Here is a 27,423-nt window from a genome sequence, read left to right on the forward strand (position 1 = left end):
AACATCGTGCAGCCCGCCTCCAGTGGTGTCGCGACAGGCGTGAATGGAGGGACGAATGGAGACGTGTCGTCTTCAGCGATGAGAGTCGCTTCTGCCTTGGTGCCAATGATGGTCGTATACGTGTTTGGCGCCGTGCAGGTGAGCGCCACAATCAGGACTGCATACGACCGAGGCACACAGGGCCAACACCCGGCATCATGGTGTGGGGAGCGATCTCCTACACTGACCATACACCACTGGTGATCGTCGAGGGGACACTGAATAGTGCACGGTACATCCAAACCGTCATCGAACCCATCGTTCTACCATTCCTAGACCAGCAAGGGAACTTGCTGTTCCAACAGGACAATGCACGTCCGCATGTATCTCGTGCCACCCAACGTGCTCTAGAAGGTGTAAGTCAACTACCCTGGCCAGCAAGATCTCCGGATCTGTCCCCCATTGAGCATGTTTGGGACTGGATGAAGCGTCGTCTCACGCGGTCTGCACGTCCAGCACGAACGCTGGTCCAACTGAGGCGCCAGGTGGAAATGGCATGGCAAGCCGTTCCACAGGACTACATCCAGCATCTCTACGATCGTCTCCATGGGAGAATAGCAGCCTGCATTGCTGCGAAAGGTGGATATACACTGTACTAGTGCCGACATTGTGCATGCTCTGTTGCCTGTGTCTATGTGCCTGTGGTTCTGTCAGTGTGATCATGTGATGTATCTGACCCCAGGAATGTGTCAATAAAGTTTCCCTTTCCTGGGACAATGAATTCACGGTGTTCTTATTTCAATTTCCAGGAGTGTAGTTTTGACTTGTCAGTGAATGGCAAGAATTTATTCAGTGTCCTAGACTGTAGATAAAAATCTGTTAAACTAGAAAAATATACTGTTCCACATGAATAAAAATGGAATGTATAAGTTCATTAGGCAGCAGTATGGCTCACACTACATAAAAGAGAATTGTCTGCACAAGCCTGAAGAAACATCCCAGATGTTGGAAATTGTAGAAAATAGGCTGCCCTTCTTGTGCTGTATTGTGTAGAGGCCAAGCATAAATATTCCATAAATGGAAGGACAGAACATTAGGGGTTTAATGTCCATTAACAATGCGTTCAATAGAGAAGCAGCACAAGCTGAGATTGGGAAAGGATAAGGAAGGAAACCTGCCTTATTTTTTAGGAGTACCATCCCAGCATTTGCCTTACATATTGCTGGATTGCTGAACCAAGATTTGTTCTTCCTGAATATGAGTTCAGTGTTGTACCATTGTACCACCTTGCCCTGTTGAAGTTTTACATCTAGGTGAATAAAGATCCTCTTTCTTTTTGTTCAGTGATAGGCATCCTTGATACTCCAGCGTATTTTCTAACATCACCTATCAACCTTTTGTTACTTCTTGTCTTGGTCTTTTCTTATCTCTTTGAATCTTACTAAAAAGACTCTTGGTCCACCTTGAATTACTGCAGTTACAGGTACTGTCAGAAGAGCTAAAGGAAAATCTGATTGAACTCCTCTCTCACCTTCCTTGGGGTGTTCAGGTAGAATTTGTACGGAAAATCTATTCTAAATAAATAATTACGCCATTAGAATGGTATCTGAAGATGGGATTAATTTTATGTCTTTAATGAACCTATAGGAAAACAAATCTTACATCTTGTGCTAACATATAATTTGTTTTCTTATCCTTACACCATGCACACATTTTCAGTAGTTTCTCGTTCTTTCCTAAGAGAATTAGAAAAAGGGTAGATGGGGGAGGGATAGTAGACTCCATCCATAAACTATGGACCTTGCCGAGACAGGGTGGTTTGTGTATCTCGTTGATACAGATAGCCATCCCGTAGATGCAATTGCTGTGGGAGTGGTATCTCTATAGTGATCAGAATAACCTGTAGTTCCTGATGAGAAGTAGCAACATTTTCAGTATTTGCAGGGGGCAATGGTCTGCTGCCTAATGAACTGATCTGATCATGTAACATTAGTTAGCATTGTCCTGTTATGTTAGTATTATGAACGACTGAAAGCAAAGGGATATTTTTCAAGGACATGCAGCTCTGCTGTCTGTAGAGAGCAGTGTCAAGCCAGTTTTTGGACTGAAGACACCAGCATAAACAAAGGTAATAGGTGGCACAGTAACTAACAATAAAAGCAAAACTGAACAAGTGGAATATTTCTTTAAAAGCTTGGATACTTTGTATAAAAATTTTGAACACAGATAGTTAATAATGAATGTATTGTCACTCTAGGGGTGATTCCATCTGAGATAAATAAATTGAGATGAATTATAAAGAAAGGAACAATGTCTGTATATGGTGGTGTTTCAATAGGAATGGAAGAAACTGGAGGAGAAAGTAATATAAAATTGTTTACAGACTGACTCCCAGGAAGACAGTTCCACATGATGGGAACAGTGCTACATTTGCTCAGGATAGGAGATAGTTAAGGCATAAAAAATTGTATATCTGTCAACTTCCTCTCTATAATGAACAATATAATTCATTAAAACTGCCCCTGCACCAAGTGTGACATGCAAGTTTTTAGTACAAATTACTGATTAAACACAAAAATTTGTGTGCTATTTAAGTGTACTGTTAAAGGTATCACTTTTCTTTACGTATTATTCCAGAAAATATGAAAAGATCCTAAAGTCGGGTTGTAGTCATATTTTTGTTTGCATTTTGGTGCAGTATTCAATTTAACTGTTCTGGATTTCTACATTATAGTTCTATTAAAAGGTATATTCTAAGTTAATTAACAGATACTGCTGCAGTTAAGTGAACGTGAGTTCTTGTTGTCAGTGGAAATAATTAACTTTTTATGTTATATTTTATACCCGAAGCACTTACGTCTAGACCTGACTTTTGTGGCTTGTAAGTAACAAAAATTCCTGTAGTGTAAAGTGTTTAAGTGATTTTATTAAATTTTTAAGTGTGTAATTTGTGTTGTAATGCGTGATAACTGTGGATGTTGTCATAGGATAGTCAGAGAGGAAGTAGTATATGTAGACTGTGGGTTGGAATTCCACTTGGGTGATAGTGGTGGGAAACTCAGTGAGGCTCTTCCATGGGACTTGAGGCTCTGGGGAAAAATAGAAGAAGAATAAGAAGAAGATAGCGACAAGAGAATTGCCAAACAAGAAGCAAAGATTTGTGCCCTTCAGGCTGATTTAGAACATGTGAAGATTGAACTATATAGGTTGAAGGGGGGGGGGGGGGAGATGATGGGAACTGTGTAAAGATAACAAAAGGCCAAAAGAGAAACAGCTCTTCAGTTTCTTCATATATATTTTAAGCTTACAGTAGCAAATAAATTTGTCTTGTTATCTCATCCAGCTGTAGGTTGCAGTAGGATGCAGCAGTCTTCTGGCAAAGAAACTAGGTTGGTACCAAAAGAGAGCAAGAAGAAAAATGTCTTGCTGCTAGGTAGCAACCATGGGAGGGATGCAGGCCAGATCGTACAGGACAGATTAGGAATGGAGTTACCAGGTCATAAATATTATGAAGCCAGGTGCTAGCATTAGACCAGTGACAGAAGATGTAGGGAATCTACGCGAAGATTTTGTCAAAGAGGATATGGTTATTGCAGTAGGTGGAGTGGGGAACAGCCTGGCAAAAGACAGTAATTACAGAATTAGGGGTGACCTGGATGAAATTGGATTAGTAACTACACACACAAATATGAGTTTGGTGGATAGCCTGCACTGCCATGACCAGCCCTGGGTTAACACTACTGTGAGCCATGTGAAGATTTAAGTTGAGCTGACTAGTGCTGACTGAAATGAAATCTCATATGAGTGGATTGCCTGATGCTACAATTGGGTGGTGGTGATGTACTTGACATGGCATACAGTAGAGTGGGAAAGGGAAAGATAGATTGGCTGATTTTTTTGAAAATAGCTTTCTGCGTCAGCTAATCAGAAAGAATAAAAACCATGGATCACTAGAGGTATTAAAGTATCTTGTGAAACAAAATGAGAAATATATGTGTCAGCAAGAACAAGTAGAGATCCAGCAGTAGTTGCACACTATAAAAACTTCTCAAAATTACTGATAAAAGTTATTGGAATATCAAGGAACAGGCACATAATGGCAGAAATAAGCAACGCTGACAATAGACTTAAGAGTGTTTGGAATGTAGTGAAGCGAGATACGGAACAACCAGCCACAGAACAGGATAACAACACTAGTGAATTGAATGGAAGGGCTATAAATGAGGAGTCACTGCCAATGTAGAGACAAACAGTTCAAGAGAAAAATTACAGCATTATGTTGAAAATGAAACTCTAATAAAATTCAGTTAAATGAGTGTATCACCAATGGCTTCTAAAATTAAGAAAATTATACATTCTCTAAAAAGTTAAAACTCATCTGGATTTTCCAGTAGAGTTCTAAGGATTAGTTCCCATATAACGAGTCCTGTCTTACTTGAAATGTGTAGTGCATCACTAACTCATGGGGCATTTTTCCAGAGAGACTGAAATGTACCGTTGTCAAGCTCCTCTTTAAGGAAGGTGGCAGAAGAGATGTAAAAAACTATCATCTTGTTTCATTGCTGACATCACTTTACAACATTTTTAACTTGATGTATTCTAGAATAGTTTTTCACCCAAGCAACAACAGTATTCTCAGCAAATCACAGTTTGGATTTCAGAAGGGTTGCTCTCTGAGAATGCCATTTACATGTTCACTCACCAAATTATACAAGCATTAAGTAACAAAATTGTACTGGTTGATATTTTCTGTGATCCATTTGACTGTGTGTCCTAGATAACTTAAATTTTTATGGGATTGAAAGTGTTGTTGTGGTCTTCAGTCCTGAGACTGGTTTGATGCAGCTCTCCATGCTACTCTATCCTGTGCAAGCTTCTTCATCTCCCAGTACCTACTGCAACCTACATCCTTCTGAATCTGCTTAGTGTATTCATCTCTTGGTCTCCCTGTACGATTTTTACCCTCCACGCTGCCCTCCAATACTAAATTGGTGATCCCTTGATGCCTCAGAACATGTCCTACCAACCGATCCCTTCTTCTAGTCAAGTTGTGCCACAAACTCCTCTTCTCCCCAATTATATTCAATACCTCCTCATTTGTTATGTGATCTACCCATCTAATCTACTGTAGCACCGCATTTCGAAAGCTTCTATTCTCTTCTTGTCCAAACTATTTATCGTCCATGTTTCACTTCCATACATGGCTACACTCCACACAAATACTTTCAGAAACGACTTCCTCACACTTAAATCTATACTAGATGTTAACAAATTTCTCTTCTTCAAAAACGCTTTCCTTGCCATTGCCAGTCTACATTTTATATCTCTCTACTTCGACCATCATCAGTTATTTTGCTCCCCAAATAGCAAAACTCCTTTACTACTTTAAGCCTGTCATTTCCTAATCTAATTCCCTCAGCATCACCCGATTTAATTCGACTACATTCCATTATCCTCGTTTTGCTTGTGTTGATGTTCATCTTATACCCCCCTTTCAAGACACTGTCCATTCCGTTCAACTGCTCTTCCAAGTTCTTTGCTGTCTCTGACAGAATTACAATGTCATCGGCAAACCTCAAAGTTCTTATTTCTTCTCCATGAATTTTAATACCTACTCTGAACTTTTCTTTTACTACTTGCTCAATATACAGATTGAATAGCATCGGGGAGAGGCTACAACCCTGTCTCACTCCCTTCCCAACCACTGCTTCCCTTTCATGTCCCTCGACTCTTATAACTGCCATATGGTTTCTGTACAAATTGTAAATAGCCTTTTGCTCCCTGTATTTTACCCCTGCCACCTTCAGAATTTGAAGAGAGTATTCCAGTCAACATTGTCAAAAGCTTTCTCTAAGTCTACAATTGCTAGAAACGTAGGTTTGCCTTTCCTTAATCTATCTTGTAAGATAAGTCGTAGGGTCAGTATTGCCTCACGTGTTTCAACATTTCTACGGAATCCAAGCTGGTCTTCCCCGAGGTCAGCTTCTACCAGTTTTTCCATTCGTCTGTAAAGAATTCGCATTAGTATTTTGCAGTTGTGACTTATTAAACTGATAGTTCAGTAATTTTCACATCTGTCAACACCTGATTTCTTTGGGATTGGAATTATTATATTATTTTTGAAGTCTGAGGGAATTTCCCCTGTCTCATACATCTTGCTCACCAGATGGTAGAGTTTTGTTAGGCCTGGCTCTCCCAAGGCTGTCAGTTGTTCTAATGGAATGTTGTCTGCTCCGGGGGCCTTGTTTCGACGTAGGTCTTCCAGCGCTCTGTCAAACTCTTCCCGCAGTATCGTATCTCCCATTTCATCTTCATCTACCTCCTCATCCATTTCCATAATATTGTCCTCAAGAACATCGCCCCTGTATAGACCATCTATATACTCCTTCCACCTTTCTGCTTTCCCTTCTTTGCTTAGAACTGGGTTTCCATCTGAGCTCTTGATATTCATGCAAGTGGTTCTTTTTTCTCCAAAGGTCTCTTTAATTTTCCTGTAGGCAGTATCTATCTTACCCCTCATGAGATAAGCCTCTACATCCTTACATTTGTCCTCTAGCCATCCCTGCTTAGCCATTTTGCACTTCTTGTCAATCTCATTTTTGAGACGTTTGTATACCTTTTTGCCTGATTCACTTACTGCATTTTTGTATTTTCTCCTTTCATCAATTAAATTCAGTATCTCTTCTGTTACCCAAGGATTTCTACTAGCCCTCGTCTTTTTACCTACTCGATCCTCTGCTGCCTTCACTATTTCATTCCTCAAAGCTACCCATTCTTCTTCTACTTATTTCTTTCCCTCAGTCCTGTCAATTGTTCCCTTATGCTCTCCCTGAAACTCTGTACAACCTCTGGTTTAGTCAGTTTATCCAAGTCCCATCTCCGTAAATTCCCACCTTTTTGCAGTTTCATCTTTAATCTACAGTTCATAACCAATAGATTGTGGTCAGAGTCCACATCTGCCCCTGGAAATGTCTTACAATTTAAAATCTGATTCCTAAATCTCTGTCTTACCATTATATAATCTATCTGAAACCTTTTAGTATCTCCGGGGTTCTTCCATGTATACAGCCTTCTTTCATGATTCTTGAACCAAGTGTTAGCTATGACTAAGTTATGCTCTCTGCTAAATTCTACCAGGCGGCTTCCTCTTTCATTTCTTAGCCCCAATCCATATTCACCTACTACATTTCCTTCTCTTCCTTTTCCTACTGTCGAATTCCAGTCACCCCTGACTATTAAATTTTCGTCTCCCTTCACTACCTGAATAATTTCTTTTATCTCATCATGCATTTCATCAATTTCTTCATCATCTGCAGAGCTAGTTGGCATATAAACTTGTACTACTGTAGTAGGCATGGGCTTCGTGTCTATCTTAGCCACAATAATGCGTTCACTATGCTGTTTGTAGTAGCTTACCCCCACTCCTATTTTTTTATTCATTATTAAACCTACTCCTGCATTACCCCTATTTGATATTGTATTTATAACCCTGTATTCACCTGACGAAAAGTCTTGTTCTTCCTGCGACCGAACTTCACTAATTCCCACTATATCTTACTTTAAGCTATCTATTTCCCTTTTTAAATTTTCTAACCTACCTGTCCGATTAAGGGATCTGACATTCCACGCTCCGATCCGTAGAACGCCAGTTTTCTTTCTCTTGATAATGACGTCCTCTTGAGTAGTCCTCGCCCGGAGATCCGAATGGGGGACTATTTTACCTCCGGAATACTTTACCCAAGAGGACGCCATCCTCATTTAATCATACAGTAAAGCTGCATGCCCTCGGGAAAAATTACGACTGTAGTTTCCCCTTCCTTTCAGCCGTTCGCAGTACCACAACAGTAAGGCCGTTTTGGTTAGTGTTACAGTGCCAGATCAGTCAATCATCCAGACTATTGCCCCTCTTCAGGAACCACATGTTTGTCTGGCCTCTCAACAGATACCCCTCCGTTGTGGTTGCACCTACGGTACGGGCATCTGTATCGCTAAGGCATGCAAGCCTCCCCACCAGCGGCAAGGTCCATGGTTCATAGGGGGGCGGGGGGTCAGTAAGTTGACATATTTTACGTATTTTCATTCTGTATTGTCATATGGAGTAATGTTTTGGGATAACTCATTTTTAAGAAAGAAGATCTTCTTCATTGGCTCAAATACCTTCTGTAAGAATAATGTCCTGTAGACATCTTTTTAGGGAGTTGAGCATTCTGACCACTGCTTCACAGTATATTTATTACCTTCTGAAGTTTGTTATGAGTAATCCACTGTAGTACAATAGTAACAATAATTTACATAACTACAGTACCAGAAGGAAAAATGACATTCATTTCTCCAAATTAAGGTTGTCTTTAGCACAAAAAGGGTTGCACAATGCTGCAATTTAAGTTTTTGACAACTTAGTCAGTGATATAAATTGTCTGACAGACAACGAAGTGAAATTTGAAAACAAACTGAAAAAGTTTCTCCTTGACACTCCTATTCCATAGACTAATTTCTCTTATTGTAAGTTGTAAAATGTTGCAGATAGGAATAACGAACTCACATCTGTATATTTAATAATAATTCAAAATCTTTAACAACAACAAATGTATAAATGCTCAGATATACCCATATTTACAACCTGATGTACAGTGTGAATTTTCTATTGCTTGTAGGGAGATGCTGAACCTACCAGTTACGTATTTCCCCCAAAATAGCTTATGACTTTTGTAGAATATATTTGTTTGCTAATATCTTCTGGATACTGTGGTCACCAATAGATTTATCTTGTAGAGCTCGTCCTGTTATTTAGTCCCAGCTATTAACCGTGTTTATTGTGCTCAGATCCTCTTCACTGAAGGTTTCGTGAATTAGCTGGAAAAGAGCTTGTTTATCTGCTCAAACAGCATAAAACTTTCATAACCAGAGTTCCATCATTTCAACCATATATTGTCAGATTAACCAGTAATACAATGCACTTTACAAAGAACACCGGGCTCCTACTCTCCGGTCTGTATACAATAGAGTAAGTCAAATACATTACATTGTACACAGCATTCATTGCTAATACAGGCTCTTTTGTTATTCCCTGGTGGGCCAGTCAGTGGCTGCACAGAGTAGTTATGTCCACCACAGCAAATTATGATGTCCATTCACCATTCATACCCATGGAAGATGCAGCTCCTGTGTATATTCTTGGCTCTGCACAAACCAAAGCCTAGTGTCAGTGTTCTGCTCCACTCTAGCTCAGTTAACCTAAGATAATAGTTTTTCTCTCTGTATTCATGTGAATATCATCTATTTCTTGAAGAGCCTAATAATGTACCATGGCATTTTGTAACTAAATGTTATCTTACACTACATAGTCCCCGAATTGAATGGAAGATACAAACATAATACAACACCTTACATGATTTCTACACTTACTGTAATACTATTGTCTAATATATACTTAATTGTTTTTATTAATTCAAATCTATCCTTCAAATATAATTATGTGGATCTATACTTTTGCCATCATTCATTGTTAATTAAATTACTTCTACTACTTAAAATTTGTATTATTACCCAAGAATCCAGTCTTTTACCCAGGTTCTTCATTATACAGTATCATGTTTTCTAGTTGTTTCTTGTCTCTGCGTTTCTGACAAATATATATAACTTTCACCTAATTACTTATTCTTAGAACTCTGCAATGTGTTTGTGCCTTAGCACTTCTTTAAAGACTATTTATAGTACTTTACTATAAGGATCAAAACTCAGAACAGTATCCCACTATTGAAGCTCAGAAGAGGTAAGTCACATAAATTATTTTTTCTTTTCTTTTTCAATATTTTAGTCTGGAAAAAACTTCACCCTATTTCAGCCATTTGCCCATTCATTTCTTTCCAACTTATTCTTTTCTCCATCTTTCCAAGGAATTGTACTCTTTCCCATATTTACTCAGAATACAATGTGATGTATCCCTCTGCCTCCTTCATTCGTCGACAAAAATATGGTTGGAGCCACCCCTCCTATGGGCCCACCCGATCCTGGTATAGGTTACCATCTATGGAGGGGTAACCTACCCAACACAACTCCATACCCTAACTTAACAAGGTGCATCATATCCCTCCATTGTCCTAATAATGAGTACTCAAGTACTGTATCCTTTCAAGACTCACTGCTGTCCAACCTTCCTTCCAATATATTATCTACCAGACATTTCTGACTTCCTGTCACTTCATGGCCTACTTTGTTCAGGCTCAGGCCACCTCCTTGTATACTTCTTCCTATTTCCATCACATCCCCCTTTTATCTTGTGTGACTGTGATCAATGTACTTCTTCAGTGTTAGTTTGCCATTTATTGCCTTATAGGAAATGAAGACAATGGTACTGCATTCCTCTCCCCAGAACACATGGCCAGGCTAACATCTTTTTCTGATGTCCTTTTGATCCTCTTGGTTATCACTATACATTTGTGTATGTATATGCTCATTAATCTTCAGGTCCCCGATACCGTGTCATTTGTTCTCCTTTGTGTACCATCGAGAAAACTTCTTGGTGATTACTTTTATCTTGATTATTCTATATACTTACTCTAAACCTGAAATCGTTTCACCATTTCTTCATTATATGATCCCATTTCTTTATCGTGTTCTGGCTCTTCTAAAAATAGTGCCTTAGGATGTGGCACGCTATTAACTCAGTATGGTCCTACCTATTTAGGAAAAAAAAAATACTTATCTTTCTTTCAATATTAGGTTTTAAGTGATAATCATGTATTAAAACTAAATCAACAATTTTAAATTCCAGCACCTCAGTGATGTTCAGTCACTGCAGACATTGTTGCACATTAATTCTTCCCCGTAGACCAACTAATCATTTTAACAACAGTTCTACGAAAGGTTTGTTATTACCTCTACAGGTAATAATCATGTTATCATGTGTGGTAATTCATTTATCCGTACCAGAAATTCAGCAACAAACTGTTCACAAGATCTTTGTTTTGTGGAACAATATGCCCTACAAAGATATGAAATCTCCTTCATTATTTGTTCACAGGGATTATTACATTGTGGGCAATATTCAGAAACAGCTATATGTTGTACCTGTTCCCACGCTAAAAATTCTTTAAATGCTTGACTGATAAATTGTGGACCATAGTAACCTGTGTGGTTTTCGCACATCTATGATGTATTCTCTCAAACAGTGAATTATTGTATAAGCATTTCCATGTTTGGTAGTGTAAAGCTTCACATGTTTGTACCAGCACTATACTAGCACAAATATATATGATTCTGCATCCCTCTCTGCTGGAAGTTGACCAAAAAATTCTGCTGCAGAAAGGTCATGACTTCCCTTAGATATTATAGGATATAACTTACGTACTATAGTTCAATTTTCTTCCCTCATTTTTCGGCATGCTTCACAGGTTCTTATTATTGTTAATACTTTTCTACTTAAGTCCCTAAAATAATAAAATTTTACCAGATGCTTTATGCACTTCCATACTCCAAAGTGGCCATAACTCTTGTGAATATAGCACACTGGGCTCGCATTCGGGAGGACGACGGTTCAATCCCGTCTCCGGCCATCCTGATTTAGGTTTTCCGTGATTTCCCTAAATCGCTTCAGGCAAATGCCGGGATGATTCCTTTGAAAGGGCACGGCCGATTTCCTTCCCCATCCTTCCCTAACCCGAGCTTGCGCTCCGTCCCTAATGACCTCGTTGTCGACGGGACGTTAAACACTAATCTCCTCCTCCTCCTCTTGTGAATAAACGTAATGAGGTCTAATTCTACTGTTGACAGGTATACATAGTTTCAATTTGAACTTTATTCTCTTCGTTTTCCAGAATAACACATCTTTATGAATCATTCATTCTGATGTTTTATTGTCCATGATTAAACATTGTTCAGTCACCAACCACTCATCTTAAAAATGTAGATCTTTAGCCATATCCTTCTTTATGTGGAAGTCTAAATTCTGTACCTTTGTTTGTGTAACTTAATGTAAAAAAAAAAAAAAAAAAAATCCGGGGTGGAATGTAACAGTAATATGAAAAGGAAAGTTGCTACTCACCATTCACCATATAGCAGAGACGCGGAGTCACAGATAGGCACTACAAAAAGACTCACACATACACACACTTGCACACACTCACACAAACACAACACACACACACACACAAACACACACACACACACACACACACACACACACACACACACACACATGACTGCAGTCTCAGGCAACTGAGACCACGTTGTGAGCTACAGCATCAGTGCATGATGAGAGTTGTGTCTGGGTGGGGGTAAGGAGGAGGCTGGGGCAGGGAGGGGAGGGGAGAAATAAAAAGACTGGATGTGATGGTGGAATGACGGGTGTGTAGTGCTGGAATGGGAACAGGGAAGTGGCTGGATGGGTGAGGACCGTGACTAATGAAGGTTGAGGCCGGGAGGGTTAAATTTCATGCCCACTGTCCTTCCAGCCCCACCCACAGTGGTATTCCACTGTCCACTGTACCTACACAGTATACTCGTCCGTCCTTACACTACCCCTGCGCCCAATCCCTTACCTCATGGCTCACATCCCTGTAATAGATCTTGATGCAAGACCTGTTCCATACATCCTCCCACTACCACCTACTCCAGTCTGGTCACTAACATCATCTATCCCGTCAAAGGCATGGCTACCTGTGAAACCAGTCATGTAATCTACAAGCTAAGCTGCAACCACTGTGCTGCATTCTATGTAGGCATGATGACCAACAAGCTGTCGATCCACATGAATGGCCACCGAAAAACTGGAGCCAAGAAACAAGTGGACCACCCTGTTGCTGAACTCACTGCCAAGCATGATATCTTTCATTTCAATGACTGCTTCACTGCCTGTACCACATGGATCCTTCCCACTGACACCAGCTTTTCTGAATTGCACAGGTGGTAACTTTCCTTGCAATACATCCTGCGTTCCCGTAACCCTCCTGATCTCAACCTTCACCACTCCCATCATGCACTGGTGCTGCTGCTCGCAGTGTGGTTTCATTTGCCTGACACTGCTCTCGTGTGTGTGAGTTGCGTTTGTGTGAGTGTGTGCATGTGTGTACATGTCTCTGTCATCTATTGTTGATGAAGGCCAACGGCCGAAAGCTTTAATTGTCAGAGTCTTTTTGTTGTACCTATACGTGACTCAGCATCTCCGCTATGGTGATTAGCAACTTTCCTTTTCGTAATATTGTTAATGTTAAAAAATTTATATTTCAAGTAACCCCAGAACCTACCGTTGTTACCATATCATCCATTTCCAATGGAAGATGTGATAGGGCAACAGGAAGCACATTTTTTGAACCCTTTATGTAATTTATTTCGATCTGGTACTCTTGTAACAATAATACCTACTGTAACAGTCTGCTTTGTAATAAACGACTTTCCATGAGAAATCCTACAGTTGATGATAGTATACACCACTATTTTGGATCCCCATACAAAGTTTGAAACTTGGTATGCTCCAGACTGAAGCTAATAACTCTTTCTCTGTTGTCATATTATTCAATTCATGTTTGGTCAAAGCTGTACTGGTAAGCCTTAGTGTATTATGTTCTCCTGTAGTAGGATCCCATTCACCTTGGAATAGCTCACAAGCCGCTCCATATTCTGAAGCATCAGTACTAAATTTAAATGGCTTTTCCATACACTGATGTTTCAAAATAGGTGTGTTCGCTAATGCTGATTTAATGTTGTTAAAAGCTTCTGATTCCTCGTCTCCCTAAAGCCGTTTCAATCTTTGCGTAAGATGTTGGATCATTCATAGGTTGACCACGAATATTACAGTGGTTTTGCCTTATATTCTGGGGTTCTGGACAATCTTTGATTCCATGAATTGGCTCTGAATCTGCTTTTATTTCATTTGTCCCTACCAGATGTCCTAACAGTTTTCATTCTTCCCTGCCAAAACTGACTTAGATAACTTAATCGTAAGGTCTTTTGTGTAGAACCTATCCAAGGTTCTTGTCAGTAGAGCACAATGTTCCTCCCAAGTTTTGGATACCAACGGTATGTCATCCGATCTTGTAAGAGTTCCTTTCCTGACACTGCATGTAAAGCTCTAATGAATACTGATACTGAAATGTTTAGAGAAAAAGGCAAAACCTTAAACTGGTAGGACTTACCTTCACACAAAACAAAAAGTTGTAAGTTTCCTGGAAGCTTCATCAAGTTTCACCTGTGAGTACCTCGTGAGGTCCGTCGAACTAAAATATCACAATTGTACGAATTTTGCTAAAATTTCGTCGTACTAACCAGTCTGTCTCTTACCGTTTCTGTATGTTTGTTTAATATTCGAGGAGTACCCAATGGAATACTGCTGTATCTTTACATACCACCAGTATTGGCTTATGGTAAACTCTAAGGCTACATTCCACACTATTATTTTCAATAATTTTATCTATGTCTTCTTGTACTGCTGGGTGTATTCTCAAGGGCAGTGGGTGCGGTTTGGGGATAAAAAAAGGAGAGAGAGAGAGAGAGAGAGAGAGAGAGAGAGTGAATGTCTCTTCCTTATCTTAAAATTACATACATAATCTCCCGGTATTCCTGGTTTATCTGAAAATACTTTGTCATATTGTATCAATATCTCATACAAATCTTCTTGCTGAGAATTAGTTAACAAATCTGACTCGTAAGTTTTCATTTTAACCTGTAGTTGGAATACCTCTTGGGAACTGGCTGGATTCTCTGATTGTGTCATTTTCAATGTGGTGATTAAACGTATTTCACAGTTCTTCCAGCCGGCCGGTGTGTCTGAGCGGTTCTAGGCGCTTCAGTCTGGAACCATGTGACCGCTACATTCGCAGGTTCGAATCCTGCCTCGAGCATGGGTGTGTGTGATGTCCTTAGGTTAGTTAGGTTTAAGTAGTTCTAAGTTCTAGGGGACTGGTGACCTCAGATGTTAAGTCCCATAGTGCTCAGAGCCATCTGAACAATTCTTCCCATCCACAAACTTTTGGCTCATAATAGTATTATATAGGTATTGTTATTAAATTTACATCTTAACTCTTTCATAGCAAAGTGTAATATTACTCTGTATGCTAGAAGCTAGTCAGTACCAAGTAACAATTATACGTTCATATGTGGTACAACTAAAATGGTTTGCATAAAAGCAAAATTGCTTATAGTTAATAATACTTCTTGTTTTATTTGCTTTGCTTTTGCCCCACTAATGCCAAAAATGTACAATTCAGTCACTGGAAGTGTGGGATATGCTGCTCTTTGTTTTAATATCTCTAGCAAAGATTCTGACTCAAGTGAAATTTTGCTGCTTCAATCTATGTGGACATCAATTTTATGGTTATTCATGTCTCCTGTTACTATAGGTTTACTATTTGTATCAGTCTCATGCTGCTATTCTTCCTCTAATAACAATTCCATCATGGTTATTGTTTTTGTCAATGCTGTGGGCTGTGTCAACATATGGGCCAAATCTTACATCGACAGGTGTCCTGAATCCTGGTCCCCTCTCCAGGACATTCTCTGTTTCCTAATGCATTGATAACTGCGATGTTGAATGCCTTCCAGATGCAGCAACAACAGCAGCAGCATCCTACTACTACTGTAGCTTATGATGATACAAGTGCTTGTAGTGGTGGATTGTTGTTATTCGTTGGCAAATTAACAGATGTTGGGGGTTGTCATTTCTTGACCTTCTGTTATGTTGTTTATTCTTGCCATAGGCAGACTTTGTAACTTGACAAAAATTTGCCTCTCTCCTTTCCTGGAATTTATTATTTATTCGGTTACTATCACTATTTATAGCACTGTGATTATTATTCTCTTTCTCACTATTCATTGTACCTAAACTTTCTACAAGGAGAACAATTCATTTACTGTTGTCCATCCTCTCCATAAAATCTCTTTACAAACGTAATAGGGTAGTCTTCTGACTAATACGTTTGCTAAATGTACTTTTTCTAAGGGATTGTGAAGTATTTCGATCGAGTGAGGTTCCACTCTATGTACTTCTTAAAGCTGCCCCATGAGCTATTATAATATTTAGGCTCAAGCAGTTCTAATGTTAGTTTCTTCTGTACGCCTTGAGACCAATACTCCTGTTTAAATTTTTCTTGGAAGTCAGCCCAAGATGCGGATTCTTGTGAGTGAGTATTTCTCCACCCTGCAGTATCACTCATCAAATAACTTAAAGCAAAGTCTATCTTTTTTTAATCTTCCCACTTAGGCAGTAAAGATCTCGAAAATACCCTTAAGAAGCAAGTAGCGTGTACATCACCATAAGATTTGAATTCTGGAAAATGCTTATATAGATTGCTATTCTTCCAACAGTGTACTAGTGACAGTAGATTGTCCCGTGTACTGACTTTCTTAAGTTATGTTTTAGCCAATGTACCCCATAACTGTTTAAAATCCTTGTTCTGTTGAGTAGCCTCTTCCCCAGAAAGTTTGACAATCCTCAAATTTTCTGCTTTCTCTTGAAATTTTTGATCTGCCAACGCCTGTACCCTTTCCTCCAAATCAGTACTCATCTTATGTAAACAAGTAGTGTCCCCATTTTCATTTCTCTGGTCTAACAATTTAGTATGTCCTGTTGCTTCTGTGATTTGATCCTTCATAATTTTTCATTCCTTTTCCATAAACTTACAGACTCTATTTATGTTGATATGCTGTTCTTTAATATGTTCGTGTTTTTTCTTACTTACTAAGACACAATGCCGTACAATTTCCACATGTATCTCTTCTTTCAAAGCAATGAGTTTACTACCCACCATGTTTTGAAGATCTGACTGTAGAACCTTGCAACCTTCTTGAATGTTAAGTTTAAACTCAGCTCTTAATTCATTGTTATTTCTTTGTAAGTTGATTATACTGTCCTGAATTTATTATAGCTCATTACTAATCTTACCTTTACTGTCTCATACTAGTGAGAGTTTGTTACTAGTCTTATCATTACTGTCTTTTATTTCCTTATTGATACTATCCTCTTGGGTCATACACATCTCCTCCAATTTTGCAAATAATCTTCATATTTATTCCTTGTGCTACCTTGCCCATTTTCCTGGTCCACACATGCATATGTTAATATCATGCTGCTAATTACTAATAAGTCTTCTTTGCTTGCTACACAACATTACTAGCTAGTTATTCTAGTCTCCTTTTCCACAACACAAAAAAATAGTGCTTTAAATAGTAATAACCACAGCCCATCCACAAACGAAACAGCATGCTTGGTTTCAACTGTGACTGCATTGCAGCTCGTCATATTGAACAACTATACCAAGCTGCTGCTGATGACTGCTCGGTGTCTTGTGACTGCTGAAAGCTGTAGACAGTGTGCCTTGTGGATCGAACGATACGATGTATGTTGGCTACTGCTAACTCATTAACCTTCGTCTCTAAACTCACCAAGACTTCTTCCATTTTGCAGTGCAAAACTTAGGTGCATGCTTTGTATTCACATTTCCTCACACATCCACAATATTGTAGCAGTGGACCCTGTTATTGCAGTCAACTGCACTATGTATCATTTACCTTTGGGAGGTTTTTTTCCTTTTCTTACAAAAAACTCTCAAATATCATCATCTTAAGCCTTGTTGTTCCGTAATCATTTACTGTTGTTGCCCCTTATAACATGTATTTCTTCAGTATTTCTTGCAATTTCTCCCAAATCTTTCCTTCTTCACTTATTTACGTCTTTTTTTCTCACGTCCACTATATCCTGACCAAAACAGTTGACATATATCTTGTGCTTAGTGCTCATAGGGAGATGTCAGACTTACCACTATCATACATCCTCCTGGAATAGCCTAGGATTTTGGTAGATTCGATTTGTTAGCTAATACCTTCTGGGTAATACAGGCACCTATATATTTACCTTATAGAGCTGGCTCTGCTATTCAGTCCAAGGGGATAATCTTCTTCACCATGCTCGGATCCTCTTCACTGAAGATTTTGTGGATTAGCTGGGAAAAAGATCACTTATCTCCTCAAACAACGTAAAACTTTCTTAACCAGAATTCCATCATTTCAACCATATATTGTTAAATTAACCATTAACCCCCCCCCCCCCCCCCCCCCGCCCTCCCCCCCGCCTTGCTCCTGTGGGCTTTGCAGCTGGTGGGGAGGCTTGTGTGCCTCAGCGATATAGATAGCCACACTGTAGGTGCAACCACAATGGAGGGGCATCAGTTGAGAGGCCAGACAAACACGTGGTTCCTGAAGAGGGGCAGCAGCCTTTTCAGTAGTTGCAGGGGCAACAGTCTTGATGATTGACCGATCTTGCCTTGTAACATTAACCAAAATAGCCTTGCTGTGCTGGTACTGCGGATGGCTGAAAGCAAGGGGAAACTACAGCCATAATTTCCCTGAGGACATGCAACTTTACTGTATGGTTAAGTGATGATGGCGTCCTCTTGGGTAAAATATTCCAGAGGTAAAATAGTCCCTCATTCAGATCTTCGGGTGGGGACTACTCAGGAGGACATCGTTATCAGGAGAAAGAAAACTGGCATTCTACAGACCGGAGCGTGGAATGTCAGATCCCTTAATCGGGTAGGTAGGTTAGAAAATTTAAAAGGGAAATGTATAGGTTAAAGTTAGATATAGTGGGAATGAGTGAAGTTGGGTGGCAGGAGGAACAAAACTTCTGCTCAGGTGAATACAGAAGCTACTACGAACAGCATAGTGAACGTATTATTGTAGCCAAGATAGACATGAAGCCAACACCTCCAACAGTAGTACAAGCTTATATGCCAACTAGCTCTGCAGACGACGAAGGAAGTGAAGAAATGAATGATGAGATAAAAAAAAAATTATTCAGATAGTGAAGGGAGACGGGGACTACTCAGGAGGACGTCGTTATCAGGAGGAAGAAAACTAGCGTTCTACGGATTGGAGCGTGAAATGTCAGATCCGTTAATCGGGCAGGTAGGTTAGAAAATTTAAAAAGGAATGGATAGGTTAAAGTTAGATATAGTGGGAATTAGTGAAATTCGGTGGCAGGAGGAACAAGACTTTCGATCAGGTGAATACAGGGTTATAAATACAAAATCACATAGGCGTAATGCAGGAGTAGGTTTAATAATGAATAAAAAATAGGAGTGGGGTAAGCTACTACAAACAGCATAGTGAACGCATTATTGTGGCCAAGATAGACACGAAGCCCATGCCTGCTACAGTGGTACAAGTTTATAAGCCAACTAGCTCTGCAGATGACAAAGAAATTGAAGAAATGCATGGTGATATAAAAGAAATTATTCAGATATTGAAGGGAGACGAAAATTTAATAGTCATGGGTGACTGGAATTTGATAGTAGGAAAAGGAAGAGAAGGAAATGTAGGTGAATATGAACTGGGGGTATGAAATGGAAGAGGAAGGTGCCTGGTAGAATTTAGCAGAGAGCATAACTTAGTCATAGCTAACACTTGGTTCAAGAATCATGAAAGAAGGTTGTATACATGGAAGAGGCCTGGAGATACTGGAAGGTTTCAGATAGATTATATAATGGTAAGACAGAGATTTAGGAGCCAGGTTTTAAATTGTAAGACATTTCCAGGGGCAGATGTGGACTCTGACCACAACCTATTGGTTGTGAACTGTAGGCTAAAACTGAAGAAACTGCAAAAAGGCAGGAATTTAAGGAGATGGGACCTGTTTAAACCAACAGAACCAGAGGTTGTAGAGAGTTTCTGGGAGAGCATTAGGGAACGATTGACAGGAATGGGGGAAAGAAATACAGTAGAACAAGAATAGATAGTTTTGAGGGGTGAAATAGTGAAGGCAGCAGAAAATCAAGTAGGTAAAAAGACAAGGGCTACTAGAAATCTTTGGGTAACAGAAGATATATTGTATTTAATTGATGAAAGGAGCAAATATAAAAATGCAGTAAAAGAAACAGGCAAAAAGGAATACAAATGTCTCAAAAATAAGATTGACAGGAAGTGCAAAATGGCTGAGCAGGGATGGCTAGAGGACAAATGTAAGGATGTAGAGGCATATCTCACTAGGGGTAAGAGAGATATTGCTTACAGAAAAATTAAAGAGGCCTTGGGAGAAAAGAGAACCACTTGTATGAATATCAAGAGCTCAGATGGAAACCCAGTTCTAAGCAAAGAAGGGAAAGCAGAAAGGTGGAAGCAGTATATAGAGGGTCTATACAAGAGCGATGTACTTGAGGACAATATTATGGAAATGGAAGAAGCTGTAGATGAAGATGAAATGGGAGATATGATACTGCGTGTAGAGTTTGACAGAGCACTGGAAGACCTGAGTCGAAACAAGTCCCTGGGAGTAGACAACATCCCATAGAACTACTGACAGCCTTGGGAGAGCCAGCCCTGACAAAACTCTACCATCTGGTGAGCAAGATGTATGAGACAGGTGAAATACCCTCAGACTTCAAGAAGAATATAATAATTCCAATCCCAAAGAAATCAGGTGTTGAAAAATGTGAAAATTACCGAACTTAGTCATGGCTGCAAAACACTAACATCAATTCTGTATGGACGAATGGGAAAACTGGTAAAAGCCAACCTCGGGGAAGATCAGTTTGTATTCCATAGAAATGTTGGAACACGTGAGGCAATACTGACCCTACAACTTATCATAGAAGATAGATTAAGGAAAGACAAACCTACATTTCTAGCATTTGTAGACTTGGAGAAGGCTTTTGACAATGTTGGCTTGAATACTCTCTTTCAAATTCTGAAGGTGGCAGGGTAAAAATACAGGGAGCTAAAGGGTATTTACAATTTGTACAGAAACCAGATGGCAATTATGAGTCGAGGGACATAAAAGGGTAGCAGTGGTTGGGAAGGGAGTGAGACAGGGTTGTAGCCTCTCCCCGATGCTATTTAATCTGTATATTGAGCAAACAGTAAAAGAAAAGTTCAGAGTAGGTATTAAAATCCATGGAGAAGAAATAAGAACTTTGAGCAAAATAACTGATGATGTTCAAAGTAGAGAGGATATAAAATGTAGACTGGCAAAGGCAAGGAAAGCATTTCTGAAGAAGAGTCATTTCTGAAAGTATTTGTATGGAGTGTAGCCATGTATGGAAGTGAAACGTCAAACCAGTCACTGGATGGAAGACCACAACAACAACAACAACAACAACACTTTCAATCTCATAAAATATTCCGGAGGTAAAATAGTCCCCCATTTGGATCTCCGGGTGGGGACTACTTAGGAGGACATCGTTATCAGGAGAAAGAAAACTGGCGTTCTACAGATCAGAGCGTGGAATGTCAGATCCCTTAATCAGGCAAGTAGGTTAGAAAATTTAAAAAGGGAAATGGATAGGTTAAAGTTAGATATAGTGGGAATTAGTGAAGTTTGGTGGCAGGAGGAACAAGACTTTTGGTCAGGTGAATACAGGGTTATAAATACAATATCAAATAGGGGTAATGCTGGAGTAGGTTTAATAATGAATAAAAAAATAGGAGTGTGGGTAAGCTACTACAAACAGCATAGTGAACGCATTATTGTGGCCAAGATAGACACAAAGCTCACGCCTACTACAGAAGTACAAGTTTATATGCCAACCAGCTCTGCAGAGGATGAAGAAATTGATGAAATGTATAATGAGATAAAAGAAATTATTCAGGTAATGAAGGGAGGTGAAAATTTAATAGTCATGGGTGACTGTAATTTGATAGTAGGAAAAGGAAGAGAAGGAAACGTAGTAGGTGAATACGGAATGGGGGTAAGGAATGAAAGAGGAAGCCGCCTGGCAGAATTTTGCACAGAGCATAACTTAATCACAGCTAACACTTGGTTCAAGAATCATGAAAGAAGGTTGTATACATGGAAGAACCCTGGAGGTACTAAAAGGTTTCAGATAGATTATATAATGGTAATAGAGAGATTTAGGAACTAGGTTTTAAATTGTAAGACATTTCCAGGGGCAGATGTGGACTCTGACCACAATCTATTGGTTATGAACTGTAGATTAAAACTGAAGAAACTGCAAAAAGGTGGGAATTTAAGGAGATGGGACCTGGATGAACTGGAAGAACCAGAGGTTGGCGTGAGTTTCAGCGAGAGCATTAGGGAAAGATTGACAAGAACGGGGTAAAGAAATACAGTATAAAAAGAATGGGTAGCTTTGAGAGGTGAAATAGTTAAGGCAGCAGCCGATCAAGTACGTAAAAAGACAAGCCCTAGTATAAGTCCTTGGATAAGCTTTCTTTTCTCACCAATTTGATTCAGTAAAACCAGTTTCCAAACAATTCTATTCTCATCTTGTCTGAACTGCTTATCATCCATGTTTCACTTCCATGAAAGACTGTTGTCCATACAAATACCCTCAGAAAAAACTTTGACTCATTTTTTTTCCAAGAAACTTTTATAGTTATTACCAGCCTACATTTTACATCATTTGCACTTTGGCCTTTGCCATTTGTCTTGCACACCAAATAACAAAGGTCGTCCAATACTTTTAAGGTAACATTCCGAGTGCAGCGACAGCGACACTCGACAGAGACAGGTGACAGAGAGAAGTGTCCCCCAGTGAAAGCGACACTACTGATTTCTATTATTTCTTATGTGAGCTCATTCACAGGGCGCAACAAGTGTTGCGCTGCACGTCATGCCTGTACCTGTCACGCACGCGCCGGGAGACACTGCTGCCCCCAGACCAGTAGTGTCGCGCGTCACCGAGCGTAAATATGGATTTTACTCTCGAAGAAGACGAAAAACTGATCAATTTGGTCTGTGTTAACCTCCAGCTATATGACGTCAAATTAGATGCAAACAAAAATACACTTGTGAAAGACAATATGTGGAAAGATGTAGGGAAGGAACTCAATAAAAATTATCATTATTTACAGCATTATCTTGCCGTGGTACTCCGCCCTGTGTACTACAAAAAAACTGTTTAAACTTATCTCTTACCTCAAATCCAACACTGTAAAACTTCTGTTATGCACCAATTCTATCATACTTGTTGACTGAGTCGGTGTTTCACATTGATAGGAGGGAATTGGTTGAGCGTCAAGATAAGCGTCTCGCAGAATATTATGTAGGCAACAAGCTGTTATAATCAGATCATCAACTGATTCTGGTAAAATTGCAATTGGTGTATAAAACACTCTAAATACTTGAGACAGTAACCCAGAGGCATTTTCTACTACTCAACGAGCACGATACAAATGGTAGCTAAAAATTTCTTTTTACCGATCCAGTCGTGCAACTCTTCGAGAGTATGGCTTCATCACAAAATCACTAAGTGCAAATGCTTCATCGCCAATTATGAAGTGCGGCATTAAAATATTTGTTGGGAAGGCATTTAGATGCAGGGAAATTAAAATTGTTTATGGCAATCTTTTTCCCCATCTCGGATTTTTGAAAAATATGGCTGTCACCTCCTTTGCCATAAGAGCCAACATCTACAACAATGAACTTGTAATTGACGTCAAGTATTGGAAGCAGAACAATGGAAAAGCAATTTTTATAGTTGAAAAAAGAAAAAGAGATCCACTGTTTTTTGGTGCTTTTATGCGCACATGTTTGCCATCAATACTACCCACACAGTTTGGTATTTTCCATATCTTCCAGAAATCTTGTTCAACGTGCTTAAAAGCATTTTCATTTGATGAGGGCAAGGCTGTTGGCATCAGTTTTGTTCTCAATACGTTCAAAACTTTCCTAATGGTCCAGGAAATATAACCGTCTGATATGCGATAGGCATCCAACAAAGACTTAAACATTTCTCCTGTGCCAATGAATCTGTAAAAAATGGAAAAAAGAATTCATTATCATTATTTATATAGACAATATGTGTTTTGTAAATGTACATGACATACATAAGAAACTGTGATTAGTATTTGAATGTTAACATTAAGATGCGTGTCATAATTTTCGTTACAGGTGAGGATTGTAAAAGACGGTGAAAACACATTAAAGACTCATACAATAGATTCAAGCGCAACAACAAATCAGGAACAGGATCTGCTGCACCTAAGAACTCTAAATGGACAATATATAAACAGTTGAGATTTCTTGAGACCGTATCTCAGCATAGAACTGTGGCACTAACGTGGTGAAAGACAGGGTAGACGGAGCTGATACTGCTGAGCAATCTGGGGGTGAGAGTATTGTCGCTTACAGGGAGGTAAATGAGGAACGAGCTGCAAATGAAACTCTTACAGACTGCCAACCTACCACAAGTACTGAGGCTACTAATACTAAACAACAACGCCGAAACAAAAAAGACGATACCATTCTCAATTACTTAAAAAAGAGGGATGACAGTCGCCAGACATTGTTAAATAAAATAGCACAAAAACATTTTATTGAATTACATTCATTTTCCATCACGTCGGAGATTTTGTGGGCTCGCTACCACAGATTTACAAACTTAAAGCAAAGCAAGAAATTTTTAACATCCTGATTAATTATCAAATGATGGCAGCTGAGAATCCTGATTCTTCTATTCAGCAGTTCAATACCGAAGTCTTATTTAACTCTAGTTCTTGTCACTCAAATTACTGAAGTCAGACTGCAAGCACTCCTGATTACATAATTTCAAAGCCTTTTGTTTCCACCATTTCCGTTGCCATGTATGCATACTCGCCTCAAGAGTCTACTGATTTGACACTATCACCTGTCCGAGAACAGCATGATTTCAGTGTAGAAGAAATTGAAAATATGATACAAGACAATACAAATACAATACCTTAACATTAAGAATAATTTTTCTTCGACTGTAATCACATCTCTTGTAGTTCTTGGTTGTAATTCTTCACGAATTAAATTCAAAATAAAATAAAATTGTTTTTTAATTAATCTGCAATAAAATCTAAATTTTTCTTCATCACTTCGTAAATGTTTTCCTAACGTGTAGAAACCTTCCTTGCATTGTTCCTTGAACATTGAGTTAACAGGCCGTCTCCTCTTTAAATATTGGTACAAAAACAAATCATCATCTTCCTCCTCCTCCTCAAAAAGTAAACGCACAATTTCATTGTCGAAATGTTTTTACAGACAACTGTCGTCTTTGAATTCGAACGACACACTGTAGGATCTGTTGCTGGGTACAGCAATAACATGTGGCTGTCACGGGCAACACCTGTCTCTGTCGACTGTCGCCCGCCGCTGTTGCTGCTCTCGGAATGTTACCTTTAATGTCTCCTTCACTAATCTAATTCCTTCAGCATCAACTTATTTAATTTTAAAATTTTTGAAAAAATTATCAGTGATCTTATATTGCTATGGTAATTAAAAACAGTCTTGATTGCAAATTTCTTTTAATCGAAGTGACCAGTTTCAATCATTAAGACTCATCTTCAGACTCCAGAACGACAGGTGGAGTCCATGGAGCAGGATGTTCAGCGTCATGGATGGGCGCAGCCTGCTCCGTGGAGTCCACCTGCCATTCTGGAGTCTGAAGATTATCCTTAAGGATTGAAATTGGTCACTCCAATTAAAAGAAATTTGCAATCAAGATGGTTTGTTTAATTATTATTTAATTTTACTACACTCCATTACTCTTGTTTTACTTTCCCTGATGTTCATCATATAACTTCTTTCCAAGACACATTCCATCCCGTTCAGCGGAGTTCTTGAGTTCTTTGCTGTGTTTGACGGAATTACAATGCTGTTCGCAAACCTTAAAGTGTTTATTTCTTCTCCTTGAACTTTTAATTCTCTTTCCAAATTTCTCTTTGGACTCAATTAGTGCTTGCTCAATGTACAGACTGAACAGCATTGGAGATTGGCTGAAACTCAGTCTTACTCCTTCCTCAACTGCTGCATTTAATTCTTGCCACTCAACTCTTGTAGCAGCAGTCTGTTTTCTGTACAAGGCATAGATAACTCTTTTCTTCTTATATTGTATTCCTGTTACCTTGAAAATTTCAGAGAGTGTATTTCAGACAGCATTGTCAAAAGTTTTGTCTAACTATATAAATTCTATAAATGTAGTGACAAGGAAAGTTGTCACTCACCATATTTTAGTGGAGATGCTGAGTCACAGGAAGGCACAACAAAAAGATTTTCACACTTGAAGCTTTCAGCTATTGGCCTTTGAAACAATACACACACATACGCACGCACACACTCACACAAACGCAACTCACGCAGAACTGCAGTCTCAGGCAACTGAAACCACCCTGCTAGCAGCAGCACCAGTGCATGATGGGAGTAGTGACTGGGTGGGGGAAAGGAGGAGGCTGGGGTGTGGAGGGGGAGGGATAATATGGTGGGGATAGTGGACAGTGAAGTGCTGCAGGTTGGGCGGCAGGCAGGGGAGAGGTGCAAGGAAGTAGCAGAAAAGGAGAGAAATAGAGAGAGAGGGGTGGTGGGGGAAGACTGGGTGTGGTGTTGGAATGACGGCTGTGTAGTGCTAGAATGGGAGCAGGAAAGGGGCTGGATGGATGAGGATAGCGACTAATGAAGGTTGAGGCCAGGAGGGTTACGAGAATGTAAGATTTATTGTAGGGAAAGTTCCCCATCTGTGCAATTCAGAAAAGCTGGTGTTGGTGAGAAGGATCCATATGGCACAGGCTGTGAAGCTGTCATTGAAATAAAGGATATCATGTTTGGCAGCTTGTTCAGCAACAGGGTGGTTCATTTGTTTCTTGGCCAAAGTTTGTCGGTGGCCATTCATGCGGACAGACAGCTTGTTGGTTGTCTTGTCTACATAGAATGCAGCACAATGGTTGCAGCTTAGCTTGTGCGCCAAATGACTGGTTTCACAGGTACCCCTGCCTTTGATCGGATAGGTGATGTTAGTGACCGGGCAGGAGTAGGTGGTGGTGGGAGGATGTATGGGACAGGTCTTGCATCTAGGTCTACTACAGGGTTAAGTCCCATAGTGCTCAGAGCCATTTGAACCATTTTTCTACTACAGGGGTATGAACCATGAGGTAAGGGATTGGGAGCAAGGGTTGTGTAAGGATGGATGAGTATATTGTGTAGGTTCGGTGGATGGCGGAATACCACTGTGGGAGGGGTGGAAAGGAAAGTGGGCAGGACATTTCTCATTTAAGGCACGACGAGAGGTAATCGAAACCCTGACGGAGAATGTAAGTCAGTTGCTCCAGTCCTGGGTGGTACTGAGTTACAATGGGAATGCTCCTCTGTGGCCGGATGTGGGAGACTGGAAAGATAAGGTATGGGAGATTTGTTTCTGTACAAGGTTGGGAGAATAATTACGGTCAGTGAAGGCTTCAGTGAGACCCTCAGTATATTTCGAGAGGGACTGTTCATCACTGCAGATGCGATGACCACAGGTGGCTAGGCTATACGGAAGGGACTTCTTGGTATGGAATGGGTGGTAGCTGTCGAAGTGGAGGAATTGCTGGTGTTTAGTAGGTTTGATATGATCAGAGGCACTGATGTAGCCATCTTCGAGGTGGATGTCAACATCTAGGAATGTGGCTTGTTGGGTTGAGTTGAACCAGGAGAAGCAAATGGGGGAGAAGTTGTTGAGGTTCTGGAGGAATGTGGGTAGGATGTCCTCACCCTCGATC

At 39.7% G+C, this 27,423-nt stretch overlaps 1 protein-coding gene across 2 annotated transcripts in view; it reads left to right on the plus strand.

Annotated features, from left to right (window-relative positions):
- Positions 1-27,423, plus strand: part of LOC126482826 (protein SDA1 homolog) — a 184,417-nt gene that overhangs the window by 68,030 nt on the left and 88,964 nt on the right. The window lies entirely within an intron of this gene.

The sequence above is a fragment of the Schistocerca serialis genome, chromosome 1 (assembly GCF_023864345.2).
Source record: "Schistocerca serialis cubense isolate TAMUIC-IGC-003099 chromosome 1, iqSchSeri2.2, whole genome shotgun sequence".
In the NCBI taxonomy this organism is placed as follows: domain Eukaryota; kingdom Metazoa; phylum Arthropoda; class Insecta; order Orthoptera; family Acrididae; genus Schistocerca; species Schistocerca serialis.